The sequence below is a fragment of the Elgaria multicarinata genome, chromosome 2, assembly GCF_023053635.1.
Source record: "Elgaria multicarinata webbii isolate HBS135686 ecotype San Diego chromosome 2, rElgMul1.1.pri, whole genome shotgun sequence".
NCBI classification, from domain to species: Eukaryota; Metazoa; Chordata; class Lepidosauria; order Squamata; family Anguidae; genus Elgaria; species Elgaria multicarinata.
Window position 1 is genome coordinate 136,576,565 of NC_086172.1, and position 24,475 is coordinate 136,601,039.

Below are 24,475 nucleotides of genomic sequence, written 5' to 3' on the forward strand. Positions count from 1 at the left end.
GACAGCAGTTGCAATAAACAGTCCATTAAGACTTATGGTAAAAGTGAAAAAGAAAACAATAAGCAGCTTTATCCCAAGTAAAAGTATCCATACGTCATCATCTCAGATACTGAATACTGGAGAAGCAAAACAAACCTCATTTCAAAGTGAGAAGGTAAGAGATAAGAAATGGAGGAGAGAAGGCTGAGCAGATTAGAAAGGGAGTGGTCAAGATATAGGAGCGGAAGAAAGGGCAGCTTTTGGAGTCTTCCTCTCCACACGTGCTGGCTTTTTGCCTTGCCTGCTTCCAGCTTGGCTTCCCAGTCTAGCTGCAGCTCTGTTGCTGTCTTGCTCAGGCCTCAGCCTCCCCTGAAGACACTCTTCCGGCACTACTCTTCCCTGGTGACACCCTCACATGAATCTCTTCCAGACAAACTCTTCCAAGATGCTTCTCAACAGCTCCTTATATTTGCTCGAGTCAAAACACACCAGCCAATCAGCTTTGGTGTGGCCAACGTTCTGTCACACCACCTCTGTTCAAACTCAGGACCAATAGGCATTTTTAGAATGTTTAGCTATCTTCCAACCAGACAGTACCAGTTTCGATCCAACCTTCCTACATATATATAAAACAGAAACCTGGCCTCATATTTCCCCTCTCAGCATAAATTTACAATGTATCACTTCTCTCTTGCCTCAAGTGAAAGACATACATTTCCTGTTCTGATGTTAACCCCTTTGTCTTCAGTCCTTGAAACAAAATGAAACAGTTGAACACACTACACTTTTCTTTCACAAAAAGTCAGTTTCTTCATATCCTGCCACGTTCATTTCCATCTTGGGGAACTTTCTGCGTATGAAGAATGAATGGGATAGCACAAGCTGGCTTCAGGGTCTCCAGAGTAAGTGAGAGGCGCTCACAGGGTAGCTCTTTCCTACACCACCATGGCTTCTCTTGAAGCTAGGGCAAGGCCCTAGTTGGAGAAGCTGCATTGCGGACCACTTCAACGTGGTCAGGTCTGGGGTTTCTGATGTTTCTCCAGTGCTGCCCGAGGGAGCTATGCTGCTGCATCTCCCATGCCACTTAGCTAATGCCCCTGTGTTGGATTGTGGCCCATGTGTGGATGTGAGTCCTGTATAACTTCCCATCATGTCCGTGAAGCTTAAAAACGTTGTGACTTTTCAAGGATATTGTTGTATCTTTTTACTTCATTTTCATGTGTGTTTGTTTTACACATTTACATATAGCCAAGGCATTTAACACAGCATAAGTAGATTTTTAAAGAATCATATAAACATATTATAAAATCCAAAATTGGTATAAAACCCACAAAAGAGCACTGTCTAAAACAAACAAATGAACAGCAACATTTTACATACAGTCATTTACAAACCTGAGCCAGTTTCAAATTAATCTGTAAAAGTTGATATAAACAGCCAGGTATTTAAAAACTGCTTAAAAACACACAAATTTCCTATGACAGGGAGTTCCATAGTGAACAGCATCTACAGAAAAGGCCCTGTCTCTTGTGCCCACCAATCTGATAGGCCTTGCCAGTGGACCAGAGAGCAGGGCCTCAGCTGTTTTTCTTGGGATCTTTGGGTGTTGGATAACTATTGTCCAGTTTCACAAGTGCCATAATTGAGTAAGACACTACAATGTTGGTGACTGATTTGGCAAGAATCCAAATAGTCTGTATCATCCAAGTCACCAACATTTTAGTATCTTACTCAAGGATAGCAGATGTGATACTGGACATTAGTTAGCCAACACCCAAAGATCCAAATCTGGCATTTTGAATTAGGGATCTAACCACTACCTTTTTATGAGAAACGCAATATTACCTCTGGACCAACTTCCAAGTCCAGAGGTTAAGACCCAACCTTTCAGATTTCAATAGGCAGGCAGAGCATGGATCCAAGAATCTTGTCCACATCCTCAGGCTGCAGAAGCTGAAACATACCCAACACAACATGTTTAGATGATGCCTTGGCTCCATGCATCCCGATTCTGATTCTGTCAAAACCGTAGCATCTGGGTTGGAACCAATATGAGTGATTTTTGTCCACACAATGTATTGCAAATTGAATACAGCAATGTTAAAGAAAAGTGTCAGTCAGCTATTTATACCCATGCATTTGTATTGTGTACACTCAAAATGCAAGAAACTTATATATAGCAAGGTCATTTTTGTTTTGTTTTCAAAGCTATATTCTGTGGGCTTTTTTACATGAGGCTCTTAATCCACTGAGTCTACTTTCGGTTTCGACACAGAATTGAGATCCAAGCATTACAAGAGGAGCATTAGCTTTCCTGCTGTTCTGCTACTTAGGCCTTAGCTAGACCTCTACCGTTTAATCCAGGACGAAGGAGGGAAGATCTCGCGTTGTGATTAATGTGAGATCCCTCCTCCGTTTACACGTAAGGCACGATGACCTCAGGAAGAGAGGCATCACGCCTGCCATTTTTTAAAAAAAGAGGACAGAGCGCATGAACGCTTGTGCGCTGAAGGTAAGATTTTTTTAAAAAAATAAGTACTTTCCCCACTCCCCCCACCCTAACCCCGATGGGTGCAGCTCAGCCCGGGACTGTGGAAAAAGCGGACCCAAAGGGGAGTGCTCTATCCCGGGGCAAGGGAGGGATGATCCCAGGATCCCCTGTGCATCATGTGGATGCACAGGGATGATCCCGAGGTTCACCCCTTGATAAAGTCTGGTCTAGCTAAGGCCATAAGCTCTAGCTGGCACTGTGGTATAGTGGAATAATGCAAATACACCCAAGGAAAATGCGCTTGCTTGCTTTCACCATCAGAAAAAATATCCCATTTTCCCTGCTCTAAAAAAAAACTCACAGAAAATGCTGTTTACAAACAGAAGTGAAATTGGAGGGTCGTGACATTGTCTAAAAAAACAGTAATCAGTCATGAGTAGGGAATGGTGAGACCGCAACAAATACTGCATGTAGAAAAGCTGTGTGTCTACCATTTCGGTTTCAACACTGTTCCAACTATTTCAAATGTATGCTAATAGTTTTCTTTTGGTTAAAAAAAGAAAGATAGTCAACATTCTGGTCCAAGAAAATAATACATATATAACTCTTTTATTTAGAAACTCACAGATGTTGAAAGAATAAGAGGTAACTTATAGTTTCTTTTACTGAAAACCTTCTGATAACACTGACTTTTCTTTAAAACATTTCACATTTTCCCTGTAGTATATCAGGAAGGTTGGAGGAGTTTTTAAGTAAGAACAAGGCAATTTGTTCAATACTGATATGCAAGTTAGGTGCTGCCTCTCATAGAGGCCCAAGAATTATATAATAGAAGGAAATGTCTTAACACCTTTTTTATCTTTTCTACACTGCAGTACTTTCATCATAACTACCTGGGCCTGCTGCAGAAGATAAGTTTCACACAGTCCTTTTTCCCCCAGTCTCTTTGTATCCAGAGTATATATTCTTACGTGGGAGAGAAATGAAGTAAAGAGATTTAATATTTGAAATTTATAAACACTAAAAAACAAAAGAGCTGCACAGGATTGACAGTGCAATAGATTTTACCTAGACAGCTTTTGATCTCAGGAGCGTAAATACATATGCCACAGTTAGACATTAGTTTTGAGGGCTTTTTTAAATAGATATGCAAACAAAGAAAAAAATTCCATTTCTTTGATTTTTATTAAACCCTCAGGAAAATTTACAATTTATTCATGCTATGACACACAAGGTATGCTGGCAAAAATAGAAGTGCTGCAATGAGGAAGACAGAACTTCAATCCAAAAGGGAAGCTTTGTTAACAGTATGTAACTTGGAAATCTTTCTTTCTTTCTTTCTTTCTTTCTTTCTTTCTTTCTTTCTTTCTTTCTTTCTTTCTTCGTGTAGCTAGTGATGGAAATTAGGCCATGATAATAGTAATAACTGGAGCTCAGAACATATAATAAGCAACAGTCCTGTGTAAACTTCTCCGTACCTTTGAAGTATATTCATTGCAGTCCTGTATACACCTGGCAGTGAATCCTATGCACGCTTACCTTGGAGTGAATCCCATTGAAGTCAGCTAGACTGATTCCTGAGTAGACATTCATGAGATTGTGCTGTAAATCTTTAATTGCAGAGAAGGGGGGTGAAATAGAATGGCTAAACAAAAATGCAGGAGGGAAACTAGTAGGATATAACTTTGTGTTTTTCTCTTTCTGAAAGCTGTCGAGATGATAGGTTCAATGCTAGCGAGCCTTTACAGTACACATGGATAAGCTGCCATAAAGGCATCAGAGCCGATCTTCCTAGATAGGTTAAAAGATGACACTGTGGTATTTTAAGCAGGGATTATTTGATTTTTTTTTCACCTCTGGTTTTATAGGGAGGTGAATCAAAATCTGATTTGTTACACCAGGTATCACTGGTGCATCTTTCTTCCCAAGCTTTGGATATCTTGCAGGTAATGGAAGGAGAATGTCTCCTGGGGTATGAGAGAGGTGATCTGAAGCAAGCTATTCTCCTTCAAGGATGCTCTGTTCAATCTATTATCTCTCGTTGGTGTGCTGGAGTCTACTCTATCAAAATACAATGATTGAATAAAACATTTTACCTCAAATAAATGAATGCACTGATTTAATACAGGTTTCTACCCTGAGATATTATAGTTCCCCAGATGAACACTGAAATTTCAGAATGTAGAACATTTTCAAGTGTCCAAGTTAAATCATGGCCAGCTCTCTCAAACTGAGATTACGTCTGCAAACCCCATTAAAGTGAAACTGTTCTGCACTTTCTGATTAGACTCTTGCACTTATTTTTAGGTAACCTGTTTTTACTATTATAACTATGTCTGGCACTGGGAATTCATATTAAGAAGAGTTGACAATTTACTAATTTATGATGCCTTTCCTTGTATTTTTGTGTTTTTGGCAGGGTAGCCAGCGTTGATGTAATAGCAAAGCATTCAAACTACAGACTGAGATCTTGAAAGCTTAAAAAAAAACTTTCATCTGAATATTTTTGACATATTTTAAAAATTAATTTACAAAAACAGACCAGATACCTGAGAAATGAACCCTTCTGTTACATGCAAATGCCCCCTTTTTTAATGACACACTCCTTTGAATGTTTGTCTCTCTGTGTGTGTGTTTATGGCTTTTGGATTTTTCCCCTCCATTATTGTTTCTCAAGCCATTTTTCTTCTCTTTTTGTTACCTATTTGATACCTATTTGTTTGAACTGTGTACAAATGCTTATCAGCAATGCCCAGTTCTTCTTCGTGGTCTCTGTGCATCACACTGATGGGCTCTGCGCCTGCGCGTAGCTTCTTCGGGAAACTTCCATAGCCTAGAGTTTTGGCGGGAACCCTTCCCCTTCCTGTATCTACTGCACGGGTTCCCGCCTAAGCCTCTCAGTTCTTCGTTGACCTCAGGGATGCCTTCAGCCTGACATGGCAGGGAACTCTTTTCTACCTGTTTCCTCCCTTCCCCATGATAATCAAAGTCCTGGCGAAGATAGAGGAAGACAATGCTGACTACATCCTCGTGACACAGTGGTGGCCACGCCAACCGTGGTTCACCAAGCTACTTCTCCTTTCTGACAGAACGTTCCTCACCCTACCTCAACGAGCAGACTTACTGACAACTCACCAAGGCAAAATCAGGCATCCCAACATCAAGACGTTACGCTTAATGGCATGGAGGATAATACCCTAGATCCTTACTTGTTACCGGTGCAGATACAGAACATTATATTGGAATCCAGAAAGCCATCTACGCGCCGGTCTTACTTAGCAAAATGGAAAAGATTCTCTGCTTTCGCGGAAGCTGAAAAATTTGGCCCATCATCGCCGTCGATATCCCAGGTTCTACATTTTTTATATTCATTGCATGAAAGTGGACTCGCACCTTCATCCTTAAAGGTCTACCTTGCGGCTATTACAGCACATCGACAACATAATCACCTGTCTTCTCTTTCCTCTAATCCCCTCATAAGGAGTTTTCTCAAGGGACTGAAAAACACGGTGGGGCCGTCACGATCGATCATCCCAACATGGAGCTTGTCAGTCGTTTTGCACGCCCTCACAAAGCCTCCCTTTGAGCCTCTAGCAAAGACTGACTTGCGACTCCTTTCCCTTAAAGTAGCCTTCCTGATTGCAATCACATCAGCTCGAAGGGCTGGGGAGCTCACAGCCCTAAGGGTAGACCCACCATAGTTAGCGTTTCATAAGGATAAGGGGGGTCTTACATCCTGACGTGTTTTTCCTGCCTAAGGTGGTCTCAGAGTTCCATGTGGGGCAAGATATTATCCTACCTTCTTTCTTCCCAACTACTTCCACACCATTGGAACGCACCATGCACTCCCTTGATGTCCGACGTGCCTTAGCCTTTTATAAAGCCAGAACGGAGTCGTTCAGGATGACACCAAGACTGTTTGTTGCCTATGGTGGCAAGTCAAAAGGATCGCCTATCTCATCTCAACGATTAGCGACCTGGGTCGTTCAGACTATCAAACTTGCATATGAACTTGGAAAATTGTTGATTCCACTGCAAGTTAATGCACATTCGACAAGAGCAGTCGCAACTTCAGTAGCGTTTGGTCGAGGAGTTTCGTTACCGACGCTATGCAAAGCAGCAACATGGGCGACACCCTCAACTTTCATACAGCACTACCGCCTTGACGTTCATGCCAGACAAGACTGCACCTTTGGATGGGCAGTACTCTCAAAGGTCCTTCACTGATGACACCTACCCACCTATCCAGGTATGTCAGCTAGCTAATCGCCCATCAGTGTGATGCACAGAGACCACGAAGAAGAAAGTCAGGTTGCTTACCTGTAACTGTAGTTCTTTGAGTGGTCATCTGTGCATTCACACAACCCACCCTCCATCCCCGCTACGGTGTTATAATATATAATATTATAAAGATTATAATATTTATAATAATATAACATCATAAAGATTACATTGATAGTGCTATATAAATAAATAATAATAATAATAATAATGTTATATTGGTGCTTCAGTACCATATGTCCCTCGGTACTAGGTAGGCCACAATGGCGGTCTCCTAGAAACTGAGAGGCTTAGGCGGGAGCCCGTGCAGTAGATACAGGAAGGGGAGGGGTTCCCGCCAAAACTCTAGGCTATGGAAGTTTCCCGAAGAAGCTCCGCGCAGGTGCAGAGCCCATCAGTGTGAATGCACAGATGACCACTCGAAGAACTACAGTTACAGGTAAGCAACCTGACTTTACAGAACTTGCATTTCTATATCCTGTTCAGCAATACCCTCAGAACTTTCAGAAACCTCCATAGACTTATCTCCATAGGACACTGGTTCTCTTTCCCCCCATTTCTTTATAGTACATTTTCCCTTTTGCTTTCCTCCCTATATCCTGCGGTTTAAGTATTCCACTTTGTAATATAGGATTTCATAGGCTTCAGATAGATGTATACATTCAAAAAATGGTTGTCAGTCATCCTGCTGTTTTTAGGTATGTGATGTGAAAAGATCATACAGAGGGAACAACCTTTTATGCTAGATGTCGCAACTCTATGCTAAGAATGACTGAGATGTGTGAGAAACTTCACATTTAAAGATGAGTTTGGATGTCCAGATTCTCACATGTTTTGGTTTATGATTCAGTTAGATATCATTGATGAAACAGGTATTTCATGAGCTACCTGTGTTACAGTTGGGTTGGATCCAGGGTTGGCTTGGATCCAGGGTTCCAACTCTGCTTATGCTGGAGGAAGTGGGGGAAAGATGATTTTCACTCATTCCTCCTTCCCACTGTGCCCCTTGATAATCTCCAGCAAGTTTGGAGGGGGACTCTGGAACACCGTGAGCGTTCTTCATTTGCAGAAGGGCAACTCTGGAGCCAACCCACTGTGTTCCAATGTCATCAAAAAGCAAAGTAGATCTCCCTGCTCCATGGGCACTGCTCCAGGGGGAGTCCTGATGCTTGATGTGGGGGCTGCATTTGTGTCACTATTTTCTTTCTTTTCTTTTCTTTTTAAACCATTTTCTGAGTTTTGGACACATTGCATAATGCAAAATGATGCTATCGCAGGGGCTAGTATTATCATAAGACTTAAATTGCGTGTCCAACTTTCCTTATTCCTCTGAATTTGTTCTCTGATTCACTTCTGACCTATTCATTCTTCAGGAATGGGGACACATACGCACATACGCATGCACTCGCACACACACACACACACACACACACACACACACACACACACACACACACACCCCAAGCCCCCTGGCTGAGTCAAGCCTCTCTTGAACGGTGTACAGGTAACTCATTTTCAGCTCCTTTCATTTTAACACAGTCCCAAGGAATACATGGAAATGTTTACCTTCCAGCCCAAATATACTGATAAATGGAAGCAATCATGGACAACTCAGACAAGACGTTGGAGTATTTCCTGCCTTTCAGAAACTGCTTTAATAACATTGATTGTCTTGCAAAGGTAAATTATTGTTGACGGCAGCTTGGAAATCTCTACATGGTGGTCTGTGACAGCATCCCTATCCTTGATGCAGGAAGAAAGGAGAGTGTCTTTGAGAGCCAGGAATTTGGCTCTAGCCTGTTTTCAGTGTGTGTGTTTGTGTGAGTGAGTGAGTGAGAGTGTGTGTGTGTGTGTGTGTGTGTGTGTGTGTGTGTGAATGCCTGCAGACACACACACACACACACAAACACACACACATTTCAATAGCTAAAGCAGCTCCCCCCCATTGGTGTTTGGTTTCAGCAGTGCAAGACATGACTCTCTTTACAGCACAATCCCCAGTGCAGACAAAAAGCTTTCCTGGGGTTGAGATCCTGCCACTCACGTAATTATTTCGAGACAGACAGCTCCATTACTTCAGTGCCTGCACTTCAGAAGAGGAATGGAAACATTAGGAAAAGTTTTTTTCCCCTTTGATGTAGAATATGCTGCCACTTTTTTGTTATTAAAATAGGAGCTAATGTTAAATAAATAAAATTTTGCCTGGAGGCTTTTGAAAACTAATGTTGTGTTTTGACAGTGTCGTTTTTTTCTTCTTTTTCTTATTCCTGAAAGCATTGTGTGAGTTAACTTAGGACTTCATGATTTTTGCTCTGTGCTACATACGCTAAACTTTTTTTTTCATCCTCAGTTTTTTTCTTTGCATCCTCACAAACTCTCACAACTCTTATTCATTAGCTATTATTGAATTCTACCCACCTGCACACCACCTTCTAATCCTAAATGCAAGCAACCATATACCACTAGGAGAAGATTGGAAGAAGAGGCTAACCCTATCCTTTCCTGGATTAAGTGGAGAAAGGGCACATGGGGGCCAAGTTGTGCCAGGGAATACTAGCCCCAATCCAGTACAAGTCATGGGGTTTAAAAATAAACACTTGAAATCTCCATTGACTTTAACTCTGCGCATGCATGCGCTCACACACACACACACACACCTATTTTCCCCAAAGCTCTTAGAATCTAAGACTTGGGTTGTGTTCTAAAAACGCCCAGATTCAGTGAAGGGAATTATGGGTTGGCCACTGAAAATATGTCTCTTAAAGAGTTCTTGTTATCTGGAAAACTGCAGTCAATCTTTAAGATTGTCATGGGAGATATCAGAAAATGCCATCTCTGCGACATGTTGGGCCTAAAGCAATTAAAGTCAAATAGTGTAAAAACAAAAACCTTAATCCCAACAGGCGGGAGGGAATCCACCTCACTAGCTAACAGGGTGGCCCGTCTGACTTAGGAAGTTAAAATGAACATACCCAGACATGTCTGCAGTCATATAGGCAGGACAGACAGAATGGTATCCAAATTATCCCTTTCTCACAAATGTAAGGATGTTTGCCTTTATATGTGAAGGGAACAGGAACTGGTAGAAGAGTGGAGGTGGGGAAATTACTTCAAACATTTTTTTAAAAAAAGTACTCACAAAAATCCTTGAGGTTTTGTGACTGGTATACTTTTCAGACAAAACAAAAAAACCCAATCCAACTTTATTTGAGGTTTTGTCAATTACAACAGCAGTATTTTAACCAACATTACATTAACCAACATTACATTAAGCACTCATTTTAAACATCACCACCCATTTTGACTTAGAAATATCTATGATTAAGTTTAGGAGGCCTTTTAAAGGAATGTTTGCAAAACCCAGATGGGTTTTCGAGGTGGAATATGTGGTGTTCAGTCATCTCTTGGAAAGATGTAGGGATGGAAGCCAGCAGGCACCAAATTTGAATTTTCCATTTCATTCAGCGGGCTCAGACATATTGAGATAAAGTAGGAACAGAATAGACAAAGCCCCAAGCAAATGATAAGCAATCATTGATCACCTCCCATTTGTTAGCTTACTTGGAGAATAAACAGAAATGTTGCCAGCTCTTGCTGTTTGTCACGTGACTAGCACTTCCTGGTGCAATCGTTTTTCATGTTTACTTGAAGCTAGAGGTTGCAGTAGTGAGTGGGCCTTTTCTGGGGATATAAAGATTCAGATGGTCTTTGGTGGATCAGGTGCTATTGCCTTGGATCTTTCTCAGGTCCTCAGTCTGATCTCCACTTCTAATTGTTATCCAATTAATTCATTAATTGATTGATCTAATTTATATCCCACTGCAGTAAAGATACCTTACATGGGGGTGGGCACAAACAAAAATCATTTTATAAAAAGGCCAACACTACTAAATAGTTTGAAGAAAGAGAAAAATCATTAAAAATGAGCAGCTTTTAAAAATAAAAAAATCTACAGAGACTTATCTAGGAGCATAAAAGCATCAACAACTCGACAAAGCCAAATGTGTTTTCAAATAAAAAGATCTCTGAGTTGGTGGGGGAAAAACACTCAAAAGGAAGGCAAGGTGGACCTCCCTAAGTGTGGTCACCGAGAAGGGCCCTCTCCCATCCCACCCAAACAAACTTCTGATGACAGCCTGTGGTCTCCAACACTGTGCCTGTGGGCACCTCTCTAAGCACCCACCAGGCTCCCTGCCTCTCCTGATTGTTATTTTATTTCTTAAGATTTTTTTTTTAAAAAAAATTAAAAGTTTGTTAACAGCGGATATAGCAAGCTGCAAAGCAAAGTGTTGCCCTCGAGTGCCATCTTATTTATTTATTTATTTATTTATTACATTTCTATACCGACAATAGCTGGAGCTCTCTGGGTGGTTCACAAAAATTAAAACCATTCAAAGTATAAAACAACAATATAAAACCATAATATAAAATACAATATAAAACTTCAACCAGATAAAAACAGCTGCAATGCAAAATTACAAATTTAAAACACCAAGTTAAAATTTATTTACAGACTGTTAAAATGCTGGGAGAATAAAAAGGTCTTCACCTGGCGTCTAAAAGCATATAACATAGGTGCCAAACAAACCTCCTTAGGGGGCTCATTCCACAGCTGGGGTGCCACAGCAGAGAAGGCCCTCCTCCTGGAAGCCACCTGCCTCACTTCCTTTGGCACGGGCTCGCGGAGAAGGACCCCTGAGGATGACCTTAGGGTCCGGGCAGGTACATACGGGAGGAGGCATTCCTTCAGATAGCCTGGCCCCAAGCCGTTTAGGGCTTTAAATGTTAATACCAGCACTCTGAATCGGGCTCGCACCTGGACTGGCAGCCAATGAAGCTGGAAAAGGACTGGCATGATGTGGTGTCGTCAGCCAGTCCCTGTTAATAACCGTGCTGCCCTGTTTTGTACCAGTTGAAGTTTCTGGACTGTTTTCAAAGGCAGCCCCACGTATAACATATTGCAGTAATCCAAACGAGAGGTTATCAGAGCATGGATAACTGTAGCTAAGCTATCTCTGTCCAGTTAAGGGCGCAGTTGGTATATCAGCCTAAGCTGATAAAAGATGCTCTTTGCCAATGAGTTCACCTGTTCCTCAAGTGACAGTTCTGGATCCAAGAGCACCCCCAAACTACGGACCCGATACTTTAGGGAGAGTGCAACCCTGTCCAGGACAGGGTAAACATCACCTCGCTGGACAGATGAACCACCCGCTAACAGTACCTCCGTCTTGGCTGGATTGAGTCTCATTTTGTTAGCCCTCATCAAGTCCATTACCGTGCCCAAGCACTGGTTCAGTACAGCCACTGCCTCACCTGGGTTTATTTGGGTGCAGAAACCTCCAAAGCAGCCCCTACTGCTGCTTTGAACTTAGGGCATGTCTACACTAAAGGTTTGCCCAGGGGTGGATTCAAAATAGCAGCAAGTCATCTACATGACGCAACCGCCATTGCGAAGCCACCAAGGGGCAAACCCTAGAAACTCAGCTGAAAAAAAGTCAGGCACTTACCCCAACTATTTTGGCAGTGGAGGCTTGTCACAGCCCATGGCACCCTCTGATTGGTCGCCATGGTCTGGACTTGGAAAGGGGCGGCCCCACACCTCTGTAAAAATAAAATTAAAAAGGGTGGGGGAGAAGAGGAATGCAAGGAGAGGGTGGGCGAACCACCTCCCTCCTCTTTTTTTAAATTTTATTATCTGTATCTGCGCAGCTATGCAGATACAGATAATATTTTTAAAAAAAATAAAGGGGAGGAACGGGCAGCTAGAGGGAGGAGAGGTGGTTTGCCGCCCTCTTCTCGCGTCCTCCTTTATTTATTTATTTATTACATTTTTATACTGCCCAATAGCCGAAGCTCTCTGCCTTTGGCTGCCTCGGTCCTCCCCCCCCCCCCAATTTTTTAAATTTTTTTATTATCTGTATCTGTGCAGATGCACAGATACAGATAATAAAATTAAAAAGGGGGAACGAATGCCCCCATTCCTCTCCTCCCCCCATTTTATTATTATTATTTGTGCAGATGCAGGTAAGGAATGCAAGTGCAGGAGTCAGGCACCTTGCAGTGCCAAAGTGCCGCTGTCAAGATGGGGACTTAGTTTCTTGGGAAAGTTACTTCTAGTCTCACTAGTTTGCTTTTTGGGAAATGAACGTTTTCTGACTGGCCACAACACCACAGCAGCCCTGGGATGAATGGACACCCCACCCCCACCCCAAACATGACAGCTATTTGGTGCCCATGACACATTTTCAAAATTCCAGATGTGCCCACTGAACCAATAATGTTGGCAACCCCATGTCCTAGGCCATCTCCTTATTGCTACCTCCTGATAACTGATTCTTCTCCAGGTTAGCTCCATTCATGCCTTCACTGAGGGCTAATATTCATTCATAATATTCAAAATTGTTCAAATGCTTCCACAACCCACAGAAAAGCTGAAAAATAATACACCTGTAGCCCATGACATTCAAGGAGGATACTTAGTTGAACAATTGTACCAATTGTTCAGTATTTGGTACTTAAATTTACCTCATGATAGCAGCCAGTGGCCCTGTTCAGACAACAGGCTAAACCATGCTGCTCCACAAAATGGTTAACGGAATGCATTAACCTTAATGCATTCCATTAACCATTTTGTGGTTAAGCAGCATGGTTTAGTGTGTTGTCTGAACGGGGCCACTAACTCTAACCCGGTGTTCTTCCACCACTGGTATTTATTTCCATGTAAAGGAATTTGGCCATGTCTAGTGTTTTCAAAGTAGCACCACTGTTGGTAATCTTACTACTGACTCTCAGGGGGCATCTTTGGTGCCCTGCTTAAATCAACTGGAAATGTATACATCTGTGAAGAAGAAAAATAATATTTAGTAGTATTCATAGAATCCTAGAATAGCAGAGTTGGAAGGGGCCTTCGAGTCCAACCCCCTGCTCAATGCAGGAATCCACCCTAAAGTATCCCTGACAGATTGTTGTCCAGCTGTCTCTTGAAGGCCTCTAGTGTGGGAGAGCCCACAACCTCCCTAGGTAACTGATTCCATTGTCGTACTGCTCTAACAGTCAGGAAGTTTTTCCTGATGTCCAGCTGGAATCTGGCTTCCTTTAACTTGAGCCCGTTATTCCGTGTCCTGAACTCTGGGAGGATCGAGAACAGATCCTGGCCCTCCTCTGTGTGACTAAGAAAGTGGTGAGGGTGTGGCTCTCCAATTCTGCTGGATTGCAACTCCCATTAGCCCTCACCATTGGCTAAACTGGCTGGGGCTGATGGGATTTGCAGTCCAGCAAATCTGTAGATGCTTCCATCTAAATGAAACCATGCACAACTAGGAACACAGGAAGGGAGTGTGCTGATGCATTCATATCCTGCAAGAGGGATTCCCATGCTGCATCAGACCAACATGGACCCTTGGTCTGATCCAATAGTTCTTATGTTCTTAGGAAGTTTCCTGAAAAAAGGTAGATACTTTCCCACTAGGATATCCCCATATTCATTTGAACTGATCCAGCTGAACTGATCCAGCACTGGTTCCTTTTAGCCATTTGCTGTGCATTTTGGTTGGCCTCCATGGAAGCAATGAAACACAACTGGTTCCCAGAACAGAGATCGTAAACCAGAGTGGATACATAGCCAGTGAGTATAGAATATGTATCCACTGTATTATACAAAATTGCCATTTTCTAAGAAATTCACCATACCGAACTCTTGGGATGCAATCCTGTGCATGTTTAGGCAGAAAAAAGCCCAATAATTCCCAGCATTACCCTGCCAGCATGGCTAGCCAGGAAATGCTGGGAGTTATAGGACTTTTTTTTTTTTGGTCTAAACATGCATAGGGTTGCACCCTTAGTTACTTGGATTTGATTTAGATATCTGACTTATGTCTGAAGTTTAGTTCTACTTGTAGATAAGGAGTGCTACACAATTTCACGTATCTGGTTAGGCAGCCACCATAAAACTTAGAACTGCTGCACATTGGGAATTTGTTTGGTTCTGCCTCTCTTGATAGCAGAAAGGACTGGAAAACTTGGCATAACTTCTTTTCCTCCTTTCCTATGACTTCCTATTTTTTCCTTCAGGAGCAAATTACAAGCCCCACTTTGAACACTGATATGTGTTAAAAGTGGGATTTGTAATTTGCTCCTGAAGGGAAAATAGGAAAGATAAGAAAAGATAAGTCATGGAAATTTATCCTCACTATGTACCCTTTCCCTGAATATCATCCCCATATTTCCATAGGTTTCTGTGTTTCATAATCTTGTATGCTTCATAATCTTGACTTTATTTCAGAATCCTCACTATTCTGATCTTTCACTGAAGTATTCACTTGGCAATGCTGCCTCCAAGTGTTCAAGGTGAAGAAGGCCACATTTAACAGCTGCTTAGTAAACTTTATCACATTTCTGAATTCTTTGTTCTTTTGAAACAATTTGAATAATTGTTTCACAAATGGCTGTGTTATTTACAGCCCTTAAGTTTTGTCCTTGTATCATAACACATATGATGTGTGTTCAATCTATTTTGAACACATTGTGATATTTTCTTTCAGATTCTGTGAGGTAATATAATTAATATTCTAGTATTAGGTAAAAAATATTAGCCATCACTAAGACTGTAATTATCATATCCAGACAGAATGGAATTGCCCCAGGCAGTAATAGATAAAGAACACAAAAAGAGAGAAGAGTTTCAGGACGCTGTAAGCAAATTTATTCCTGAAAAGCCTGACACATTTCGGCCTCTTGCTTTTCACTAGGCATTCTTCAAGGGTCTGTAACAATATATATATAAAACATGAATGAGACAACACAGAATTTTTTTAAAAAAAATCAGTTAGAAAAGCACACTGGAAGCATGGCTTGTGCAAACATGTAAATAATAATACACATAAATGGTTCATAGGGCATGTCACAAGTAAGGCCTGTGCATATATTTAAATAGTGTCGTTTTTGGTTCTGTATCTTATGCTCTCATTCAAATAAAGCAAAAGAACTGTTTCTATTTTTTTTACAAACCCAACACAATTAATTATTGGTAAATATAATTCCAAACAACCCCCCGCTCCCATCCAGCAGAAGTTCTACTCTCTCTTCCTGCATCTTTGATTCAGTTGGATCTTATAAAGCAAGCAAGGTTTGAAAGTAATGCCACTACATACCACTGAGGTCTTTCTATATACAGGAAGAGTAACACAAGGAACTACAGTTATAAGAAATTATAAGGATGGAAGGAAAGTGATGACTATATATTCCCTTCAGTATTGGAGACAGTATGGATGCAAAGGCTATCAATGCCTACTAGCCCTGATGGTTGTGTGCTATCTCCAGTATCTGAGACAATAAGCCTGTGTGCACCAGTTGCTGGCGAACATGGGTAGGAAGGTGCTGTTGCACCATGTCCTGCTTGTTGGTCCCTGGCCGATGGCTGTTTGGCCACTGTGTGAACAGAGCGCTGGACTAGATGGACCCTTGGTCTGATCCAGCATGGCTCTTCTTATGTTCTTATGCCTCTGTACATCAGTTGCTGGCTCTATTGCTTTTATGTCCTGCTTGTGGACTTTCCATGGGCCTCTGGTTGGCCACTGGGTGAAGAGAAAGTTGCACTAGATAGGCCTTTGGTCTGAAACAGCAGAGCTCCTCTTATATTCTTTATGAACTTAAGGCATAACCCCTGTTGTTTGTGGTTTCAGGAATTAAATGTAGAAAGAGAACAAATGAGCAAAGCACAGATTCATTGGTCAAAGTGGATTTGAAATTATTTGAACTGAGAAGACATCTGCTAAAAAGCAAAAGCGTGCTGCATCCAGGGCTGTTTCTAACATTGCCGCCCGTATCTGCAAGCCACTGAGAAATACTTTTGTATGGAGGCATGGCATGAAGAAGCTCTAAAGTTCCTAATGAACTAATGGCCTTGGGTGGACTTGGTCCATAACGGCAGCTTATGAATGTTTAAATGAAAAATATGCACAGGATATTATAATGTCCACTTGGGCAGTGCAGCACCACTGTAGAGATGTTTCACATCATCAGCCCTAACTATACTGAGAGCCAGTGTGGCATAGTGGCTAGACTGTTGGACTGAGACTCAGGAGATCTGGTTTCTAGTCCCCACTCGGCATGAAGCTCACTGGGTGACTTTGGGCCAGACACAGACTCTCAGCCCAACCTACCTCACAGGGTTGTTGTGAGGATAAAATGGAGGGGAGGAAGATTATGTATGCTGCCTTGGGTTCCTTGGAGGAAAAAATATGGGATATAAAATAAATAAATAAATAAATAAATAAATAGTTTGCAAATGTTTCCAGTTCTTCCTGGAGAGCAACCATGCAGAAGTTTATCTAATGAAGTAGCTCTCCTTTTGAGTGAACAGCACTGACGCCATTTTGAGACACAGCCAAAGAACCAGGTGTCTTTATCCTCAGTTTCAGCAAAAGCTGGGAAAAGGCAGAGGAATGGAGTTGAGAGCATAACAGTTGATCAAGCAATTCCATTTCTAATGGACTTCTTATACCAAAGGCAAAGGTGGGAGTAAAAACTGAGCAAAACCTGAATGTGTTGAACACCCAAAGTGATACCTAGTAAAGTACCTGGTTAACAACCTGCCTTGTGTTCCTATTGTTTCACTCAAGCTGCGACCTGTGTGGTTAAGACAGCCCTTAGTGTGAAAGGTCATATTTTGCTACAAGAATGGAGATAGCAGGAAGGACCCAATACATCTTTTGCTTCCAACAAGTACAGCCATCGTTCTCAAGCATCCTCTTTGGCACATGTGATGAAGGGCTACCTCAGTCATTCTCCCATGGCAAGTAGCATCCTTTCCAGTGCTTGTGAGTGTTGTCTGCTTCATCGAAGTGGTGATGTCACAGTCTTTCTCTCAACTGTATAAGAACCTTCAGGTACGGGCAGCCAGGGTCCCTTCTCCCAGATGCTTAGAGCCATGCTGCTGAAATCACTAGGCACCCCCCCCCATGCACACTCATGAAAATGCCATGCTGTGGCTGAGAGTCTCTTCACCTAAGACCAGGAGTTGCAATGCTCGCTAATTCCTATCTGCAAGAACGGGCTTCAGCCCAGGAAAAGTTAATTGCTCTTGGAGGTTCATAGTACAAATAGAAGCCTCTACGTTGTCTCCCCATCCCATGTGTGTGTGTGTGTGTGCTTATACATTTCAGGCCTTGGGGAGACACCTTCCCACAGGATCAAAAACTACTTTTAGACCTGGAGATCAGCTTCACTAAGAATACAGCTCATTTCCCTGTCAAGGCATAACTTTTGGTGAAGGCTGGCGCAACAAAGCCTTATGAAGAGAGACTGAAACAACTGGGCATGTTTAGCCTGGAGAAAAGATTGAGGGGAGACATGATAGCACTCTTCAAATACTTAAAAGGTTGTCACACAAAGGAGGGCCAGGATCTCTTCTCAATCATCCCAGAGTGCAGGACATGGAATAACGGGCTCAAGTTACAGGAAGTCAGATTCTGGCTGGACATCAGGAAAAACTTCCTGACTGTTAGAGCAGTACGACAATGGAACCAGTTACCTAGGGAAGGTGTGGTCTCTCCCACACTAGAAGCATTCAAGAGGCAGCTTGACAACCACCTGTCAGGTATGCTTTAAGGTGGAGTCCTGCATTGAGCAGGGGGTTGGACTCAATGGCCTTATAGGCCCCTTCCAAGTCTACTATTCTATGATTATATGATTCTGTTAACAATTCCATTTGATCAGCTAATTCCCCGCAAATCACCTTGTGCATTTCATTTCTGTAAACCTCAATAAATGTGCTGTTGTGGCATTATCCTCTTCAACAGTGTCTTGAGTGTGGATCTCTTTGGACAGGAACTTAAGAACATAAGAAGGGCCATGCTGGATCAAACCAAGCCTCCATCTAGTCCAGCATTCTGTTCACCCAGTGGCCAACTAGATGTTGACCAGGAATCTACAAGCAGGACACAAGTGCAACAGCACCCTCCCATCCATGTTCCCAAGAACTGGTGCACATAGGCTTACTGCCTCTGATACTGGAGGTATCACATAGCCATCAGGACTAAGAGCTATTGATAGCCTTCTCCTCCAGGAATTTATGTAACCCTCCTTTTAAAGCTATCCAAATTGATGGCCATCACTACATAGTCCTTAGCTAGATGAGGGGTTATCCTGGGCTGATACCAGGGATTGCCCCTTTGTGTCCAGATGACGCACAGGGGATCCCGGGCTCAGGCAGGGATGAACCCTCCCTTGCCCCGGGATAATGGGCACCACTTGTAGCCCAATATTTCCTGTGGTCTCGGGCTGAGCCTGAGACTGCGAGCGTGTGGGCCATTTCGCAGCTTCTCCTGGTTTTGGCGATTACTTGCGAGGAGCCGGGAGAAGGAGCACTGTGCCCATCGGGGCAGGGTGGAGAGATCAGGGACATGGTGGGGAGATCAGAAGCAGGGTGGAGAGATCGGGGGCAGGGTGGGGAGATCAGGGGCAGGGTGGGGAGATCAGGCGTAGGGTGGAAAGATCAGGGGCAGGGTGGGGAGATCAGGGGCAGGGTGGGAAGATCAAGGGCAGGGTGGGGAGATCAGGAGCAGGGTGGAGAGATCAGGGACAGGGTGGGGAGATCAGGGGCAGGGTGGGGAGGTCAGGAACATGGTGGGGAGATCAGGAGCAGGGTGGAGAGATCAGGGGCAGGGTGGGGAGATCAGGGACATGGTGGGGAGATCAGGAGCAGGGTGGGGAGATCAGGGGCAGGGTGGGGAGATCGGGGCAGGGTGGGGAGATCAGGGGCAGGATGGGGAGATCAGGAGCAGGGTAGGGAGATCAGAGGCAGGGTGAGGAGATCAGGGGCAGGGTGGGGAGATCAGGGGCAGGGTGGGGAGATCAGGGGCAGGGTGGGGAGATCAGGGGCAGCGTGGGGAGATCAGAGGCAGGGTGGGGAGATCAGGGGCAGGCTGGGGAGGTCAGGGACATGGTGGGGAGATCAGGGGCAGGGTAGGGAGATCAGGGGCAGGGTGGGGAGATCAGGGGCAGCGTGGGGAGATCAGAGGCAGGGTGGGGAGATCAGGGGCAGGCTGGGGAGGTCAGGGACATGGTGGGGAGATCAGGGGCAGGGTAGGGAGATCAGGGGCAGGGTGGGGAGATCAGGGGTGGGGTGGGGAGATCAGGGACATGGTGGGGAGATCAGGAGCAGGGTGGAGAGATCAGGGGCAGGGTGGGGAGATCAGGGACATGGTGGGGAGATCAGGGGCAGGGTGGGGAGATCAGGGGCAGGGTGGGGAGATCAGGGGCAGGGTGGGGAGATCAGGGGTAGGGTGGGGAGATCAGGGACATGGTGGGGAGATCAGGGGTAGTGTGGGGAGATCAGGGACATGGTGGGGAGATCAGGGGTAGGATGGGGAGATCAGGGGTAGGATGGGGAGATCAGGAACAGGGTGGAGAGATCAGGGGCAGGGTGGGGAGATCAGGGGCAGGGTGGAGAGATCAGGGACATGGTGGGGAGATCAGGAACAGGGTGGAGAGATCAGGGGCAGGGTGGGGAGATCAAGGGCAGGGTGGGGAGATCAGGGACATGGTGGGGAGATCAGGGATAGGGTGGGGAGATCAGGGGCAGGGTGGAGAGATCAGGGGCAAGGTGGGGAGATCAGGGGCAGGGTGGGGAGATCAGGAACAGGGTGGAGAGATCAGGGGCAGGGTGGGGAGATCAGGGGCAGGGTGGGGAGATCAGGGGCAGGGTGGGGAGATCAAGGGCAGGGTGGGGAGATCAGGGACATGGTGGGGAGATCAGGGATAGGGTGGGGAGATCAGGGGCAGGGTGGAGAGATCAGGGGCAAGGTGAGGAGATCAGGGGCAGGGTGGGGAGATCAGGAACAGGGTGGAGAGATCAGGGGCAGGGTGGAGAGATCAGGGACATGGTGGGGAGATCAGGGGCAGGGTGGGGAGATCAGGAGCAGGGTGGAGAGATCAGGGGCAGGGTGGGGAGACCAGGGCAAGGTGGGGGGAGGGGCCAAATGATTGTTTTTTTAAAAACAACAACACCTCACCCTTGCTGCTCCAGCATTCGTGCGCAGCGCCCCCTTTAAACCAAAAAGAAAATGTTGGGCGCGACGGGGCTTTCCTTCCCCTTGTCATGCCCGACGTGTGGATTAGAGTAACAGCCCGTGATACTTGCATCGTGGGCTCACCCCTCCTCACGCCTGGATTTTGAGGTAGGTCTAGCAAAGGCCATAGTGTGGTAGCAAATTCCATAGTTTAACTATGCATTTTGTGAAAAAGTACTTTCTTTTATCTTTCCTGAATTTCTCACCAATCAGCTTCATGGGATGACCCTGGGGTCTTGGATTTTGAGAGAGGATGAAAAATGTCTCCCTATCAACACCATGCATAAGTTTATACACCTCTATCATGTCTCCCCTCAGCCTCCTTTTTCCAAGCTAAACAATCCCAGCTGTTGTAACCTTCCCCCATGAGGGAGATGCTCAAGCCCCCTGAACATTTTAGATGCCCTTTTCTTATTTTTTCAAGCTTTACATTTTTTTTTAGGTATGGTGACCAGACTGTATACAATATTCATAACCATAGACACTGCATTTCCCATTGTCTAAAGATTCCTTATAAGTGGGTGTGTGGATCTTGTTGGAACATGCATGAGTTCTTTCACTGGGCTAATGACTAAGAGCACATCATCTAACAGCAGTGGTGCACAAACTTTTTGGCCCTCAGGGCTGCATCTGCTGTCAGTTGGGCCACACATGGACATTCAGACGCTTTCTCCCCACATCTCCCCTTCCTGTCCACTGAGATCTAGGGATAACTGGGGCAAGGGGGTTGGAATTAAAAGCCTCTTCCATTCCCCAGCAATCACTGCGGAGACTACTGTTTCTCCACCAATACAAGCAGTGGGAAAACGGTGGTCTTGGAAGTCAGGGAAAAGAGTTTTTCTCCTTGCAGCCCAGCTTTTTAGTTGGCCTGTGGGGCTAAACGGGTGGGATCCTGCCAACTTCAATTGCTGCATAGCGAGTGGCCAAGGGCTGCTTACAGCTGCAGGTTATGCACCCCTGTCATAAAGTTTGGAGTAGCCTTGAATTGCATCCACGTTTTGAGAAGACTGCATGCCTCATTTGGATGTGAACCATTGCCAAATGGTTCTCTATGGTTTACAAATAATCAAGCATGGAAGGAATTATGTGGAGGAAAACTGAATGAGAAAGGAAGAAAAATCTCTCTTGTAGAAGAAGACGGAAAAGACAGGAGCAGAGAGGTGGGTAACAAATGCACCCGTGAACAGGAAAGGCTCATGTTTTTACTTTCAGTTTAGAAACCACTGGAGAATGCTGTTTGTGATACAGGTTACTGAAAGGTAGCTTGTTAACAATAGCTGCACTGTCAGCTCACTCAAGGACAGGGGGGAAAAGGAGGTAAAACAAGGCAGAGAAACAAGCTGCCTTCTGGAACAATGGAAAGCACGTTTGGCAGCCCTGAAGGCTCAGTGCTCTGATAAGATGCGTTCCCTCTAAATATTTTAATGAGCTAAGACACTCACATTCCCCACTGAGCACTTTTCATTATCGTTACTATGCAAAACGAGGGTAAAAAGAAATCAATTAAAAAATTCTTCAGAAATTTCGTAAAGGTAACTAGGTGGCTTTTCGGAAGCCATCCTGGGTTGCTGAACATGGAAGCCAGGCTTCCACAAACCCGTGCTGGGTCTTACTCAACCACATAGAATAGTAGAGTTGGGAGGGGCCTATAAGGCCATCAAGTCCAACCCCCTGCTCAATGCAGGAATCCACCCTAATGCATACCTGACAGTTCATGGGAGGGATTTTAAACATTTCACCACTCATTCATGCACCACTATAACCTATTCTGCTCCCCTCACCGGAAACCCTACTTTTTTCAAATGAGTCCATCCCATGTGGGTCTAATCTACAGATATTTGATGACACGGTGTGGCAAAGTACATCTGGGACTGACTACTGCCAGCTCTAGGTTTTTGAGGGCCCTTGGGCATGACGCCCTCCATGGGCCCTTTCCCTTGGTAAGTCTTCTTTCTCGCCACCTTTGCCACCAGCTGCCATTGCTCGCCCTCCTCTTTCTCTTCATTGCAACCACTTGCTTCTTGACAGGCAGAGAGCCAGTGAAAAAGCAGACCACGGCATCTACAGCTCCTCTTTCTCACCATCACCAATGTCCAGGTCAGACCAAGAGGCAGGTGAACAAGCAGACTGCAATGTGGAGGAGTAGGAGGAACAACTCCAAAAGACTCTTGTCAGTGGGTCCCCTGCAGGCTCCCACCATGCCTAATGTTGATGCTAGCCCTGTGGGAGTCTTATCAATTCAGATGATGGCAGGTAGAGGATGCTATTTTGAATGTTCCCTCATATGAAAACAACAACAACAACAACAGCAACCACTACTACTACTCAGGCATGGTGCAAACTCTCCCCCTGCCTGAGCTGGGAGAACACAAATGCCCCCACCATGTCACCCCTCCCATTGCTTCTGCTGCATTGCTCCCACATGAATCAGGCATCACCCCTTTCCCCTCCCCTGCTGCTGCCTGCCTTCTGGCTTGATGTATATGCTTCTGGGACACCCCTGTCATAATGCCTGGATCCAAGGAGAGACCCACTCAGAGCCAGGCATTTGGGCCTGTAGAGCTGCGCCAGCCATTTTCCCCAACTCTCTTCAGAGAGCCTGCCCATTGGCAAATGCCACAATGGGAGAGCAACTAGCAGGACAGTGCCTCTTTGCCAGAGTGAGGCAGCACCTCAGGGCCTTCCTGGTGAGGACAGAGCATGCCTTCGACACTCCTCCCACCCCGCCACCCAAGGTGAGCAATTCACCCTACCTCATGGACAGTCCAGCCTTGCTATTACTTCAAGCACATAGAAAACACACACTAGGAAGAGGACTAAACTCAGAAATCATAATCCAGTGCATGCAAGAAAGGTGATATTTTCAGACTGTGTGAAGAAGTCCTGATGGCTATGTGGTACTTCCAGTATACACCAGTTGCTGGGGAACATGGGTGGAAGAGTGCACCGTGTCCTGCTTGTGGTTCCCTGGTCGACAGTTGGTTGACCACTACGAGAACAGAGTGCTGGACTTGATGGACCCTCGTTCTGATCCAGCATGGCTCTTACGTTCTTATGAAGTATTCTTTTTTTCTTTCTTATGAAGTATTCCCTTGCTCGGCTTCGTCCATTTTCTTCTGCTGCCCCTTACGCCTGGAACGCTCTTCCAGAACATTTGAGAACTACAAGTTCAATCGCAGCTTTTAAAGCTCAGCTAAAAACTTTTCTTTTTCCTAAAGCTTTTAAAACTTGATTTTGTTCTGACTTTATACTGCTAGTTTTACCCTACCCTGTGCCTGTTTGGTGCATTCTCTTCCCCTCCTTATTGTTTTATTATGATTTTATTAGAATGTAAGCCTATGCGGCAGGGTCTTGCTATTTACTGTTTTACTCTGTACAGCACCATGTACATTGATGGTGCTATATAAATAAATAAATAAATAAATAAATATAATAATAATAATAATAATAATAATAATAATAATAATAATAATAAATTGCAAGCCCCTACAGCCATCTGAACTGGTTTCAAACCTTCATCACAGATACGAATTCTGTGGGGATGAGAAAAAGCCATGGTTTTTTTATGTCTGTGCGTGTGCTCTTGAGGACACAAGATTAATAGGTTATGAAGCCATGCCCCCTTTTTCTTCAGCCACTTTCACTCCCTGCTGGA